The sequence below is a fragment of the Nycticebus coucang genome, chromosome 8 (assembly GCF_027406575.1).
Source record: "Nycticebus coucang isolate mNycCou1 chromosome 8, mNycCou1.pri, whole genome shotgun sequence".
Classification (NCBI taxonomy): Eukaryota; Metazoa; Chordata; class Mammalia; order Primates; family Lorisidae; genus Nycticebus; species Nycticebus coucang.
Window position 1 is genome coordinate 10,807,831 of NC_069787.1, and position 14,882 is coordinate 10,822,712.

The 14,882-nt window shown below is 41.3% G+C and overlaps 1 pseudogene across 1 annotated transcript; it reads left to right on the forward strand.

Annotated features, from left to right (window-relative positions):
- The first annotated feature begins 11,198 nt into the window (after window positions 1–11,198).
- LOC128591671 (zinc finger protein 277-like) lies at window positions 11,199–12,701 on the forward strand (annotated as a pseudogene). Its single transcript, XR_008381622.1, has one exon. The product of XR_008381622.1 is annotated as a zinc finger protein 277-like (transcript).
- Window positions 12,702–14,882: the final 2,181 nt, after the last annotated feature.

The following is a 14,882-nucleotide window of genomic DNA, read 5'->3' on the forward strand; positions in this document are numbered from 1 at the left end:
CCAATTTATAGCTTTCATATGAAGGCTATAACCCAATTATAGCCCAAGAAGAAAGGGAAAGGGGAGGATGGGTGGAGGGAGGGTAATTGGTGGGAACACACCTATGGTGCATCTTACAAGGGTACATGTGATATTTACTAAGTGTAGAATACAAATGTGTTAACACAATTACTAAGAAAATTCCACGAAGGCAATGTTAACCAGTTTGATGAAAATATTTCAAATTGTATATAACCCCCCCAAATTATACAAATTAACTTAAAATTAATTTAATTTGAAGAGTGCATCAAAGGAGAGATATGTGGCACTGTGAAAACAAGCAATTGAGGGCTTTTGTTTTTGCCCAAACTCACTGTAGGAAGCCTGAAAATCAGTCCAAGGGAACAGTATTAATCACTGTGTTCTTTCCTTGTCCTGTGTGTCTCCCCAAATGTATGTATTCAAATTTAATGGCCAATATGATAGTATTTAGGGGTTGGAACTTTGGGAGGTGATTAAGTGATGAGGTGGAATGGGATCAGAATCTTTATAAAAGACCTTAAGGGAGTGGGTTGGTTCCCTTACACCATGTGAGCACACAGCCTTTGTCTCCTGGGGAGGACGCAGCAACAAGGCACCATCTTGGAAGCAGAGAGGAGCTGCCACCAGATGCTGAGCCTGCCAGTGTCAGGATCTCAGACTTCCCAGCCTCCAGAGCTGTGGAAAGTCAATTTCTACTTACAAATTATACAGCCTGTGGTGTCTTGTTATGGCAGCATAAATGGACTAAGACACTCGGGAACTCAAGCATGTATCTTCTGACTCCTTTGGTTCCAAAATACAAAATATTAGAATGTTCATGGAAGTCAACTCATGTGAATAGATGCCTGTGTGCCTACTAATTTGCCAATAATGTCATACATGCTGGATAAGTCAGAATTTCATGTGACTTATCCGGGACCATCTCTCTCTCTCTCTCTCTCTCTCTCTCTCTCTCTCTATATATATATATATATATATATATATGTGTGTGTGTGTGTGTGTGTATATACACACACACACACGCAGGGAGTTTTTGTCACAAAAATTCCACAGCGCATTGTCAATACTCTTTAATGATTACATAATAATGCATCTCAGTCATGTGCCACATTTTGCCCAAACATTCACCTATTCTTGGGCATTTAGGTTGTTTCCTGAATGTCATTTTTTCCAGTTATAATTTTTTTTGTTTTTTATTCCAATGGATATTTATTGAAAGCTCACAACCACAAGAATTCCCAAAAAAGAGAGACAATTTGACTATTACAATGCAATGTGATAAGGGCTACCCCAGAGCTTTGTTCCAGACACTGTGGGAGCATGTAAGAGAGCTTCGTAACTCACAGTGGTGATGGGAGTGTCTGGAAAGGATTCCAACTTAAGTAACTTGAGTTGTCTCAAGTAAGTTTTGAAGAACTTCTAGGAATTGACTGGGTAAAGAAAGGGAAGGATAGTCTCCTTTCATGAGTGGAAGGATCAAGGGGACAGAGATTAGATTGCATCGCTAGAGACAAAAGATGCAGAATGTGTAGAGGTGAGTTTGGGGAGGAAAGTAGAGGCCAGATCATGAAAGGCATTGTAAGCCATGTCAAGCAAGTTGGACTTCATCCTAGGACAGAGGAAAATCATTCCACAATTTTAAGTGAGGTGATGACCCACTATGGCTTCAGTAGTGAGTAAAAGGTAGTATTTATTGATCTTTTTAGCTGTCATGCACTCTTTGAAGTACTATCACATATAGTAGTAACTCAGTCTTTTCTGGAATCTTTTGAGTTAAGAACTATTCTTGGCACCATTTTGTAAATGAGGAGCAGAGGCACAGTTAACGTAGGAACTTTTCCCAGGGAACTTTCCCAATTATGACTAGTAAGCGGCCAAACTGGGATCCAAAACCAAACTCTTAGTGTTGTAAGAAATCACCTAACCCCTGAGCCACCTAGCTAATTCCTTGCCACCGATTTCTTTTTCATTCTCTTTTTTTCAAAACAGAGTCTCAAACTGTCACCCTCGGTGGAGTGCTGTGGTGTCCCAGCTCACAGCAACCTCCAACTCCTGGGCTTATGCAATTCTTGCCTCAGCCTCCCAAGTAGCTTGGACCACAGGCGCCTGCCACAACACCCAGCTATTTTTTGGTTGTAGTTGCCATTGTTGTTTTGGCAGACCCAGGCTGGATACGAATTTTCCAGTTATAATTTTGAAGTGGGTGTCATGGTGCATATAGTTTTTCCTATATGTGTGATTAGTTTATTAGGTTCTTTGAAATGGAATTATTAGGACATTAAGTTTTAGCAAAATATATCACCAGGTTTTAAAAACAGAGAACACCAAAACATTAAAGAAATATTTTTGAGAGTTTACTAATAATTGGTATTAGTCATATTGGAGCTCTTCAGTAGAAATTTCATAGCAAGTACTAAGCTTTCATATAGCTACTTCTCTCTCTCTCTTTTTTTTTTTTGCAGTTTTTGATTGGGGCTGGGTTTGAACCCACCACCTCCGGCATATGGGGCCGGTACCCTACTTTGAGCCACAGGCACCACCCTCATATAGCTACTTCTGTTAACCATCAAAGCTGAGGGTCCAGAATTGAAGGGGATTAAGAAAAGATAGTTCCATAGAGCTATAAGCAAAACTATACCAAAAACTTTTGGTGTTCTAATGTGATAGTATAAGTCAAATATTCCTAATTCAAAAATCTGAAATCCAAAATGCTCCAAAATCTGAAATTTTTGAGTGGCTGACATGACACTCAAACAGTCATCGGAACAATTTTGGATTTTAGGTTTTTGGATTAGGGATGCTCAGCTGGTAAGTATAATGCATATGTTCTAAAATTAAAACCCCCCAAATCAGAAACATTAGTCAGGGAATGACTAGAAAATGCTTTTTTATTGTTTCACACCCAGGCTTTAGATATTAGGTTGGCACATTTTCTGGCAAGATTCTAGAGCTGTTATTATTCTAATGCTTTTCTAAGGCGCTATCTGCTTTGTATGTCAAATGAATAGGGGGACATTCTATTTTGAATGTCTTTTCCTGAATGAAAGCCAGGTGGGCAGCAAGCCAGGAAGGTTTTTGGTCTCTGTATCACAACTTTGGAACTATACAAGCACACAGTTGAAACCCCTAGATTCCACATGGCATTGTTTATTTCCATTTGGATCACATAAGAACAGCATCACAATCTTAAAAGAATTTTTTTTTTTTGAGACACAGTCTTACTGTGTCACCCTCAGTAGAGTGCTGTGACGTCACAGCTCACAGCCACCTCTAACTCTTTGGCTTGCCTCAGCTTCCCAAGTAGCTGGGACTATAGACACCCGCCACAACGCCTGGCTATTTTTTGGTTGTAGTTGTCATTGTTGTTTGGCAGGGCTGGGCTGGATTCAAACCCGCCAGCTCCAGTGTATGTGGCTGGCCCCCTGGCTGCTGAGATACAGGTGCCGAGCCTTAAAAGAACTTTATCATATTTTCTGTGTAATGTCTGATTTTTAGCTACCCTGACTTTTCCATGCCTAATGGCAGTCATCACTGCAAAATGCATTTGTAGTTAAACTTAATTTTATTATTGAATAGCACTAGTTTAATATCAACTATTTGAATTGTAAATATTTTCTGAAACATTTTAGCTAAATAAATATTAAATTTCCAGAGATGTTAAAGAAGGGGATTGGGCTAAGATAGGACTATAGTAGCGTAACTTAAGGCTGAAATTTGATCTATAAGGAGACTTCTTATCCAGCTTGTCCTAGTTTTATAGAAATACGAATTGTATGAAGGCATATTTGTCTGGATCTATTTCAAGATCATAGAATTATTGAGACCATTGTTGGTTTCTATCCAGAAGTGGAAAATAGATGAATAAGTGTTGTTAAAAATCATCCTCTGATCAGGGTTGGACTTTGTTTTTGTTTTTCTTGTGAAGTAAAAGAATATAGCAGTAGTGAACTGGGAGATAGTGCCGTTTAAACCAGCTCAGCTGTTCTTCATGTAAGGTATTATATTGAGAGATCCCAACTTTTCTTTGTTAAGTTGTGATGGGCAAAAGCATCTTACTAAGGATGCTGTTTAGTAAGAATGAAATGGAACAGAGAAAAAAGGAGGGGATACAAAAGGCAGTTGTGAGCAAAGAAATCAGTAAACACGATGGTGAGTTTAAAGTAAATATAGACTGAGGGAAATGTGTAGGGTGGTTAAAACTGGGTGAAAATAAACTATTAGGCAATGACGTGGAATGTGGGAGAGGGAGATCAGAATATCAACCCATTCTGAAGCCTTTGGCACTGGTATTGTTTGGGAGGCATTGATCTACTTTACATTGCAAGTCACAGATCCATTTTAAAGTTCTAAGGACAACCCTAGTATTTCCCAGGCCCGAAAATGGGCTTCAAGAAGACTTGAGAAAACTATTATAAGGTAGAAAAGGTAGAAAAACAACTTAGGAAAAGCACAGTGAGTAGAAAACACAAAATAAGACGGTCCAACATCCCTCAAATATATCAATAATCACCAATGAGTCAACTCTTAATAATAGCTAACATCTATTAAATGTGGCATATGTGCCGGAGCCAAGGGTTTTTCAGTGTTAACTCAGTTATCACAGCAACCCTTTATTTTATAGATACGGAAGGATACAAGATGTAATCCAAAAATAATGAGTGACAGTTCCCCAGATTTTAGAACATGAACAATGTGGCTTTATGCAGCTTACAAGAAACATGACACACAGAAAACAGAAAGGGAAGGGGAAGATACCCCCCAGAGCTCAGGTAGAACCAATCAGCCATGTGAGGCCTTTTCATTTCACTCTGATTCGGCGAAAACTTGTTATGAGAGATTGGGACTTGGATTAGCTTTTAGGAAGGGGGACAGTTTGCATTAATGGAAAGGCGTAGAGAGAGTTCCAGAGACGTGAAATGATCATGGCTTTCTGCCATGTGGGGCAGCGTGTGAGGTGGGGAACGGCTGTCCCTGAAGGGCGGTAAAGGCCAGTGGTGTGGGAATTTGCTTTGGTGCTCTGCCACTTTCTTCTTGTTTCCTATTTCCTCTTGGCACGCTTCTTCCCCTTCAGTAACACCCACCAAGTGCTGTGCTTCTCATGTGCTAGTCTCTCGCCCCATTTTCACCAAAATCCTCACTCAGTGAAAGGAAAGCACAGTGTTAGGATGTGATGATAAAGGGTGTACCAGAAAGAAGCTTTCCCTCCCTCAGGGAGGGTCACTTTCCCTCCCTGAGCCTCTGCTTCCTCATAATAAAATCAGGCATTTGAACTAGAACAGGCGTCCTCAAACTTTTTAAACAGGGGGCCAATTCACTGTCCCTCAGACCGTTGGAGGGCCGGACTATAGTTTAAAAATAAAAACTATGAACAAACTCCTATGCACACCGCACATATCTTATTTTGAAGTAAAAAACAAAACGGGAACAAATACAATTCATACTGCCGCATGTGGCCCGCGGGCCGTAGTTTGAGGACCCCTGAACTAGAATACAGGATGCCAGAGCTGGAGGAGACCTTAGCTGTCGTCTAGTTTGATCCCTCATTTAACAGGTTGGAAAGCAGATTAAGTGAGAGCCTAAGACCAAGGGTGCCTTCTGGCTGAGAGCTCTGGTGTGGGGCAGAAGGGAGTGGCAGTCCTCTCAGTGTGCCCTGCCTGTGACTAAGACCTAGCCTAGAGGACAGGAAGGAAGCACTTGGATGTTTCTATGCGGTGGCCTTGAATATTAACCAAGACCAGAAATGTAGGCAAATCAAGGCCCCCAGTGACTTGGCAGCCCTGACGGCTCTGCTGACTCCTGGGGTTGAGAGCCTAGAGACCTAGCAGCAACCTCACCTGAGGCAGGATTTCTCCCTCTCTTGTTTCTAAGGAGAGACCATTTGGGCTTTACATTTTAGACAAGAAGTTGAGGGCAAGGGCAACTGACGAGCTTCACACTCCTCAAATCTCCTTAGATGAGAATGGATAATCCTGGAGGGGGTGAGAAAGAGGAGTTTGTGTCTCCAGTCCTTATCCAGTGGATTCTTAGACCACTCATCATACCCAACCCCCCAACACACACACACACATACACATTGATTACTACTTTTTTTTTTTTGGTGGGGGGGTACAGAGTTTCACTATGTTGCCCTTGGTAGAGTGCTGTGGTGTCACAACTCACAGCAACCTCAAACTCTTGGGCTCAAGTGCTTCTCTTGCCTCAGCCTCCCAAGCAGCTGGGTCTACAGGCGCCTGCCACAATTCCTGGGTATTTTTTTGTTGCTGTTGTCATTGTTGTTTAGCTGGCCCGGGCTGGGCTCGAACCTGCCAGCCTCGGTGCATGTGGCTGGCACCATAACCACTGTGCTATGGGCTATGGGTACTAAGCCTACTTCTTCTTCTTCTTTTTTTTTTTTTAAGAGATGTAGAAATGGGTTCTCAGTATGTTGCTAGGCTGGAGTGCAGTGGCTGTTCACAGGGGCAGTCATAGCTCACTGCAACCTCGAACTCTGGGCTTAGCCTCTCCAATCTCTGGGGCTGGAGGCACCCATAACAGTGCCTACCTCAGTGACCACTTCTAGAAGATCCTTTCCCCATACCAGGGGTACCTGTTCCCAGTCATGTCTTGCCCTCCTATACTACTGCTGAATCTCTGTTTCAGCTTTCCCTCTCTGGCCTCCTATTTAGATAGATGTCCTCATGCCAACAATTCTCTGACCTCCCCCGAGAGACCTCCAATCCTTTATCATTACCTCTTCTCCACTGTCCATCATCTCTGCCTCCACACGGCCTCACTTCCATGTTACCCAGTTCAGATTCCATGGCTCATCACAACCATTCCCTTGCCTCTCCCTCTACCAGACCCTCCTGGTCCTCATGATTTTCCTCCTATCTCACTAGCTGCTCTTCCTCAGTCTCCTTTGCTGGAGTCTCCTTCTTTGCCTGACTTCTAATGTTGAATGGAGACATGCCCCAAGGCCACTCTTTGGTCTTCTAGCTAACTTTTCTTCCTTGTTGGTTTTATCCAATCACTTGGATTTAAAATCCGTATCTGCCAATGATTCTCAAAATGTTCTGTTTCTCTCCCATGAGTTTCAGACTGGCTTACTCGACAAGTCCGCTTGGCTAAGAGGCATCCCAAAATTAACATGTCCAGACCAGAACTTTCAATCTCCTCCTACCTCCAAGCCTGTTTCTTCCTAAGTCCTCTCTGTTTCAATTCATTATACTCTCATTCACATAGTTGCTGAGGCCAGAAACTCCAGTAATGGGTTATTGAGCAAACATTTGAGGTTTAATCAGAAGGTAACAGTTTTTGTCTTCTTGAAGCATGTCAGAATGTATTCAGGGGGTCTTCTACCCCTGTATGAAAATTCCTGTGGTCCTGCGACTTTTCTGATCACTCTTGCATAATACAAAAACATTCTCTAGTCCAAAGTTAAGATGGCTGATCTTATGTAATAATAAATTTCTGACCTTGAACTTGATTTATAGCTAAGTCTCCTACCTTTTCCTGCTAGAGCTTGCTGGAGTATGCCTTCTTGCTGTGGGTGTGTGGGGTGGGACAGATGGCTTTGTGGGTTTCTATGGCTGCCCTGCCTCATACTTTTACTCATCCTTCACTATCTGGCAGTTGGTTCAAGGATTGAGAGAGGAAGAGAAGAAAGGGAACAGGGAATTCTTTTCTGACAGGTCCTATCGTAAGATGGCTTGTACGCTGCCCCTGGCAAGTGGGGTTGTCTCTTCTCTCAGGGTTCTGCAGAGGGCCCACTGGACAAGTTAGTGCTTATAACTTATGCAGGAATTTTCATCCAAGTGGCAGCTCTTCCCTCAATATTTTTTGTTTGTTTGTTTTTCTAGTTCCTTCTGCATAGACCCTGTTGAGGATGCCATTGCCTCCCTGGGCAGTCCTCATGAAGATTTAAAATTACTCCAGGCCAATTTTCCTGATTGGCCCTCACATACTAGGTACAGAGAAACCCTTGTTCATTTTTTCCCCTAAAAAACTTGGGAATACAAGTCAAACTCAACATAGTAACCCTCTTTGGTTGTGGCACCAAAGCAATCAGCCAGCTTGTCTGTTATCACTATGGTGAGTAGAATTTTTTGCAATTCTGGAAGTGTTCTCTGTTTGTGCTGTCCAGTATGGTAGCCACCAGCCATTTGTAGCTACCGAGCACTTAGTTTCTAAGTTTCATTTCTTCTTAATGAACTAAACACTCTTACAGAGACTGGAGTCGACACTAGGTCTAGAATAACTCCAGATGTCCAGGTGGGCGAGCTGCAGGCTAGTCTACCATGCCCTCCTCACTGCAGCGAATGGGTATGAAGCCGTCTGAGCGGCCTTCCTGAAGGCCTCTCATTTCATGTGAAATGAAGGGACAAGCACTTTGCATCCTTCTCTCTAGGAAGAGAGCGATAAGGGATGCTCAGTAAAGTTCATTTCCAAGAAATCAAATATACAACGTACCACCCCCAACATGTAAGCCTTTTTCTACCTTGCTGGTGGTTGAAGGATTCATTGTGTAGCCTGTTTTTAGCTGTGTCATTTTTGCAAATTGTCCTAGGTGATTTGTCTCACAAATCCTTTTGGTATCTGATAGTGTCTTTCTTCAACCAAAACATTTAATATTCTGTTGCACTCAGAACTCATCTTTGTTTCTATGAATTTAGATACTTCATAGAAATGGAATCATACTGTGTTTGCTCTGTTTGTGTTTTTGTGACTGGCTTATTCCCTTTAGCATAATGTCCTCAAGATTCATCCACATGGTAGCATATGACAGGATCCCCCTTTTCAAGGATGAATAATATTCAGTTGTGTGTACATACCACACTTTCTCTATCCATTCATCCATTGGTGGACATTTGGGTTACTTCTACCTCTTGGCTATTGTGAATGATGCTATAATGAATATGGGTGTTCTCTTGGAGAGCCTGCTTTCAATTCTTTTGGATATATACCCAGAAGTGGGATTGCAGGACCACGGGGTGATTCTATTTCTAATTCTGCTCTCCATAGCAGCTACACATTCTATATTCCCACCACAGTGCACTAGGGTTCCCGTTTCTCTACATTCTCACCCAGACGGTTTTGATAGGACCGTCCTAAGAAATGTGAAGTGATAGCTCATTGTGGTTTTGATTTGCATTTCTCTAATGGTGAGTGATGTTAAGCATCTTTTTATATGTTTCCTGAACATTTGTGTGTCTTTGGAGAAATGTCTTCTCGAGTCCTCTTACTCATATTTAAATTAAGTTTCTTGATTTTTGATTATTTTAGAACTCTTCTTTGATGTGTCTTCACTCCCCACATCCTAACTATCACCAAGATTTATATGTATCCTTTCTCTTCAGAACGTATCTGTTATCCACGCACGCCTTAGCTCCTCCACTGCTCACATTAAGCCTCTGTCGTCTCTCAACGATGCTACTATTCTTGCCTCTTGACTAGTTTCTCTCCATCCACACTTTCTCACAATGGTTGATTCTTCCCATGCCAGCCATCTTTTAGAAATGCAGATCACATATTATCCTCCTCCCTCAAGTCCTCTAATAACTGCCCAATATTTTACGAATAAACCCCATTTCTTACTATGACTCAAGTGCCCTGATGGCCTGTGCTCCATCCACCTCCCTGGCCTGTGTCCTTTCTCCCCCCGCCCCACTGATTACTGCATTATAGCCACACAGACCTTCTTACAGTTGCTCAGCACTCTAGGCTTGTTTCTGCTTCGGGGCTTTACACTCACTGTTTCCTCCTGTGGAATCTTCTAAGTCTTCCCAGGCTTTGATAGGAAGGTGGGTGAGTGTCACCTTCCTATCAAAGCCTCCCTGGACCTCTCTTTCTGAAATACTTCCTTCCTCCTTCAAGTCAATAGCTGCTCTAGACTGTTGTCTTTCCTTCATAACATGCACTGTCCAGAGTTATTTGCTTGCTTGTTTGGTGTCTTCCTCCCCCAAATGGTGAGCTCTGTGGCAGGAGGGGCTCAGTCGTGTTTACTACTGTCTTCTGGGCCTAGAAGAGTGTCTCATCCTTAGTAGGCATTCAAAAATTGTGTTTAAAAGAAAAAGGAAACAAAGAACTATTTGTTGCTATCGTCCCTCACTAGAGGGTGAGTTCCATGAGACCAGGGACCTTGCATGGGTGGTATTCACCTCTGAATTCCTGGTCCTGTGAACAGCAGCTGAACGTAGGAGGTGAGCAGTAAAAGTGGAATGAATTCTTGCTGAGGAAGCAAAGTGATCTGGTTAATCGGGGTCCCATTGGAGCAATTTCCTCCTTCAGTTTCTGCTCTTCTCAGCTGTCCCAGAAATTGATTCAACTGTGTGACAATAACACCAATTATATCATTTTTCTGAACCACTCACCACTTATTCCACCTCACCACGATGCAAATAACAATTGTATACCTAAATATCCTCACTTAGGCGATGATAATCTTTATTGCAAACTTAATGGATTGCAACATTAAATGCTTTTCTGTCTCTGTGACGTCTGTAACTTTTGTAGCATGGGTACCCTCTCCCAATTAAAAGTGTTATAAATATAAGGACCATCAGTAAGGACCTAAACTATGGAGGTGATTTTCTATTTTCATTCAATACTTACCTATATTCTTATTTCTTTGGGCCTAAACTTAATTTTGCTTTGAACCTTTGTATTAGCGTGCATATTAGATACACAACTTCTTCACATCTTCATTTGAAAATGAGCAGGAAACTCTTGGTGCTTAAAATCTACTGCTTCATCTTTCTAGGTGCCTTCAAGGATTTGGTTAATAGGTTTCCTTTTTGTTTAGCAGATTATCCTGTGGTCTCTATACCATTTTGAAATGCTCAGCACTGACGTCCCTTTTCTCTGGAAGTTTTGTGACAAGAAGAGCAGAAGTTTTGTTATGGATACAAAGCTCAGCTCTTGTGAGCAGATTGATTCATTTGCTTCAAGGAACAGATAAGATTAGGGCAATTGTTATCATGAAAAAAAGAAAAAGAGGCCTGAGATACTGTTTTAGCTTTCTTGATCTTAAGTTAAAACCGTCATAAAACGTGGGAGCTTGAAATCAACCTCAAAGTCTACCTAGTCCAAGGCCACTATTTTACTGATGACACTCAGTTTAGAAAAAGTGGTTCTCCTAAAGCCACAAAGTTGAGAAAAAAAAAAAGAATAAAAACTGAATTCCAGTTCTCAGGTGAGTAATGTCTGCTCCCAAGACCCAAAGGGCTGCTGCCTGACTGGAGAAAGATGATAGTAGAGGCCACAGTGAAGTCCGGGGTGTAGGTTACGAGGACAGTAAGGATAGTATCCTAGAGCCGCTTTCCCTGCCAGAAGGTCCAGGTGGCACCAGCACTTCAGAAGGTTCTCCATCTGTGCCTTGTATTTTCTGGGAAGATCATTTTCCTGTGGCTGAACAAGACAAACTTCTAAAGCACATGATTACTGAGCATAAGTTTGTCATAGCTGATGTCAAGTTGGTTGCTGATTTCCAAAGGTACATTTTATATTGGAAGGAAAGATTCACTGAACAACCTATCAGATTTCTGTAGTATGATAAGAATCAATTCCACAGCTCCATTTGAAGAACAAGAAAATTATTTTTTGTTATGTGAAGTTTTACCAGAAGATAGAATTCTTAGAGAGGAGCTTCAGAAACAAAGACTGAAAGAAATTCTAGAACAGCAGCAGCAAGAACAAAATGATACCAATTTTCATGGCATTTGTATGGTTTGCAACGGAGAATTCCCTGGAAACAGATCTGCTCTTTTGAACCACATGGCCAGAGAACGTGCTTTCAACATTGGATTGCCAGACAACATTGTAAATTGCAATGAATTTCTGTGTGTGTTACAGAAAAAGCTTGACAGTTTGCAGAGTTTGTACTGTGAGATAATCCTTAGGGACAAAAATACACTTAAAGATCACATGAGGAGAAAACAGCATCACAGGATCAATCCTAAGAACAGAGAATATGACTGATTTTATGTCATCAATTACTTGGAACTTGGAAAATCATGGGAAGAAGTTCAGCTGGAAGATGACTGGGAGTTGCTAGACCATCAGGAAGAGGACTGGTCTGATTGGGAAGAACACTCTGCCTCTGCTGTCTGCTTATTTTGTGAAAATCAAGCAGAAGCAATCGAGAAATTATATGGCCACATGGAGGATGCACACGAATTTGAGCTTCTCAAAATAAAATCAGAACTTGGATTAAATTTCTATCAGCCAGAGAAACTGGTCAATTTTATTCAGAGGCAAGTTCACCAGATGTAGATGTTATGGCTGCCACACAAAGTTCAAATCCAAAGCAGACTTAGGGAATCACATGCAAGAAACTAAACATACTTCACTGCTTCCTGAGAGAAAGACATGGGATCAACTTGAGTATTATTTTCCAACCTATGAAAACGACACTCGCCTGTGTATACTACCTGACAGTGAAAGTGACCTGATATCTCAGGAACAAAATGAAAATGTTCCCATCATCAGTGAAGATACATCTAAACTTCATGCTTTGAAACAAAGCAGTATTTTGAATCAGTTGCTACTACAAGAGTGCTTAAAGAAGTAGGAACTACTACAGAAGCAATGTAGTTTTCCTGTTTTTCTCTTTTGAGACAGACATGAAAGAATAGTTTAAATTTGAAGGCCAACAAAGAGTTAGTCCTTGGTGAAATAAACTTTTCAAAAATGAATGTTCTTTCCAAAAACAGAAAATAAAATGAAGACTCTTTGCAAACAAACAAATGAACAAAAAAAAAAAAAAAAAAAAAAACCCCAAAAACTGAATTCCATCTGGACTTGTGAAGGTTTGATTACCAAAGTACTGATAAAACTGTTAATGGCTCACATGTTATGTTTTTTATATGTAAAATGGGTCCATCAATTCCTGCCTTTCTACTTTCCAAAGAAAAGTCCACAACAAGCATTATAGTTATCATCAGATTATCAAGTATCCAGTTGTTTGTGGAATAGTGCTGGTCCTTTTATGGGTAGAGTGATAATCTCACAAAAATGCCCCTAATTAATTTTTTAAAATTATAAAACATTTTCTTTTTTAAGCAGTATATTATTATAGTTCATTATTCATAAAGCACAAAAGAGTATACAGGTAAAATCTCCCTACCATCAACATTCTCCAGCCATCGAATTCCTATCTTTGGAGATAACCAATTTCTTCCAATCCCTACTGAATCTTTCTGGATTTTATGGACATGCAAGAAAATATGCAGTCCACTTTTTTTTTTTTTTTTTGTAGAGACAGAGTCTCACTTTATGGCCCTTGGTAGAGTGCCGTGGCCTCACACAGCTCACAGCAACCTCCAACTCCTGGGCTCAAGCGATTCTCTTGCTTCAGCCTCCCGAGTAGCTGGGACCACAGGTGCCCGCCACAATGCCCGGCTATTTTTTGGTTGCAGTTTGGCCAGGGCCGGGTTTGAACCCGCCACCCTCGGTATATGGGGCCGGCGCCTTACCGACTGAGCCACAGGCGCCGCCCAATCCACTTTTTTTTTAATACAGAAAATGTGTCATATTGTATGCATTGTTATGTACCTTGCTTTTTCCCCCTAACACTATATCTTCCTATATATCATTTTATAAGATTTACATTTTGGCTTTTAGGGCTGCATAGGATTTCACCACGTGGATAGACAATAATGTTTGAACCAGTTCCCTACTCAGAAATGTTTAGATTTCCAATACGTGAACTTCATGGCCAAAGGCGTTCATAGTTTGTGACACTTTAATGCCTGGTATATAAAGACTGCTTTCGATTTTTTCTTTCAATTATTCCACAGTCTCTTTTTCTTTAAATCACAGGCCTAAGATCTGAAATAGGAAAAATGGGTATGTATATCTCTCTGCATAATAGAAATATGGGACGGAAATGTCTGAGACCAGAACATGGAAGGCTCTTCAGAAGAGAATAGGTGCTTGGAAGCATTTGGTTACCTCGCGCTGTGACTGTGGGATGCCATCCCTTCTGGAGGGCCTGCTTCCTGAGCAAAGGAATGGTGAGCCACAGAGAATTCCCTGCAAAGGTTGAACTGGGTGATAAAACTTTTGATCTGGGTTGTCTTTATAAATACCAGAACAGAGGATAATAAAATTAGTATATAAACAATACATATTTGTTAGATGAGTAAATGTATTGATAGGTACTTTCACCTCATAATCTTGGAAAATTAGGGCTAGAAGAATCCTTTGTGACCTCTAGTCTAACCATCTGAGACAGTGTGACTGATCCAGTTCTCACGTCTAGTATTGGAGCTATTGAACTTTGTTGCCTGCACCCTATTTACAAGGGATTGTGTGTTTGGCTGTGAGTGACACATTTTAAGGGAGATGTAGGTGAAAAAAGACCATACCTGGCAAATGAGGAGTGACTGGAGGAACCATATTTGGGACTTGAGAAAGGAGATAGACTTGGTACACGTCTTCATAGCCCTACTGTGAAAAAAAAGATTCTAAGGAGTTCAAGAACTATAACGAGAACCAATGGGTAAAAGCTACAAGGCTATGGATTCCACTTAGTACAGAAACCTTTCCAACAGTCACAGCCAAGTGAACTGCCTGAGGGGGCAGCTGGCATCCTGGCAGTAGCAGTGTTGAAGTGGCTTCATCAGAGAAGCTGAGGGGCAGGCTACCCTGGGGGAGGCTCCGTCCTCAGATTGCCACCAACTCAGGTTCTGTGCTTTAACATCCAAATGGAGCTTTGCCTTTAGCATAAATGTTCCTTATTAAACTTTATCAAATATATATCTTTGTGGTGTGATTACATATGCTCCTCAACATACAAGCCCATTGTAAGGTAGAAATATCCTAAGTTGAAAATGGGTTTAATATAACTCACCCACCAGATGTCATAGCTTAGCCTGGCCTAC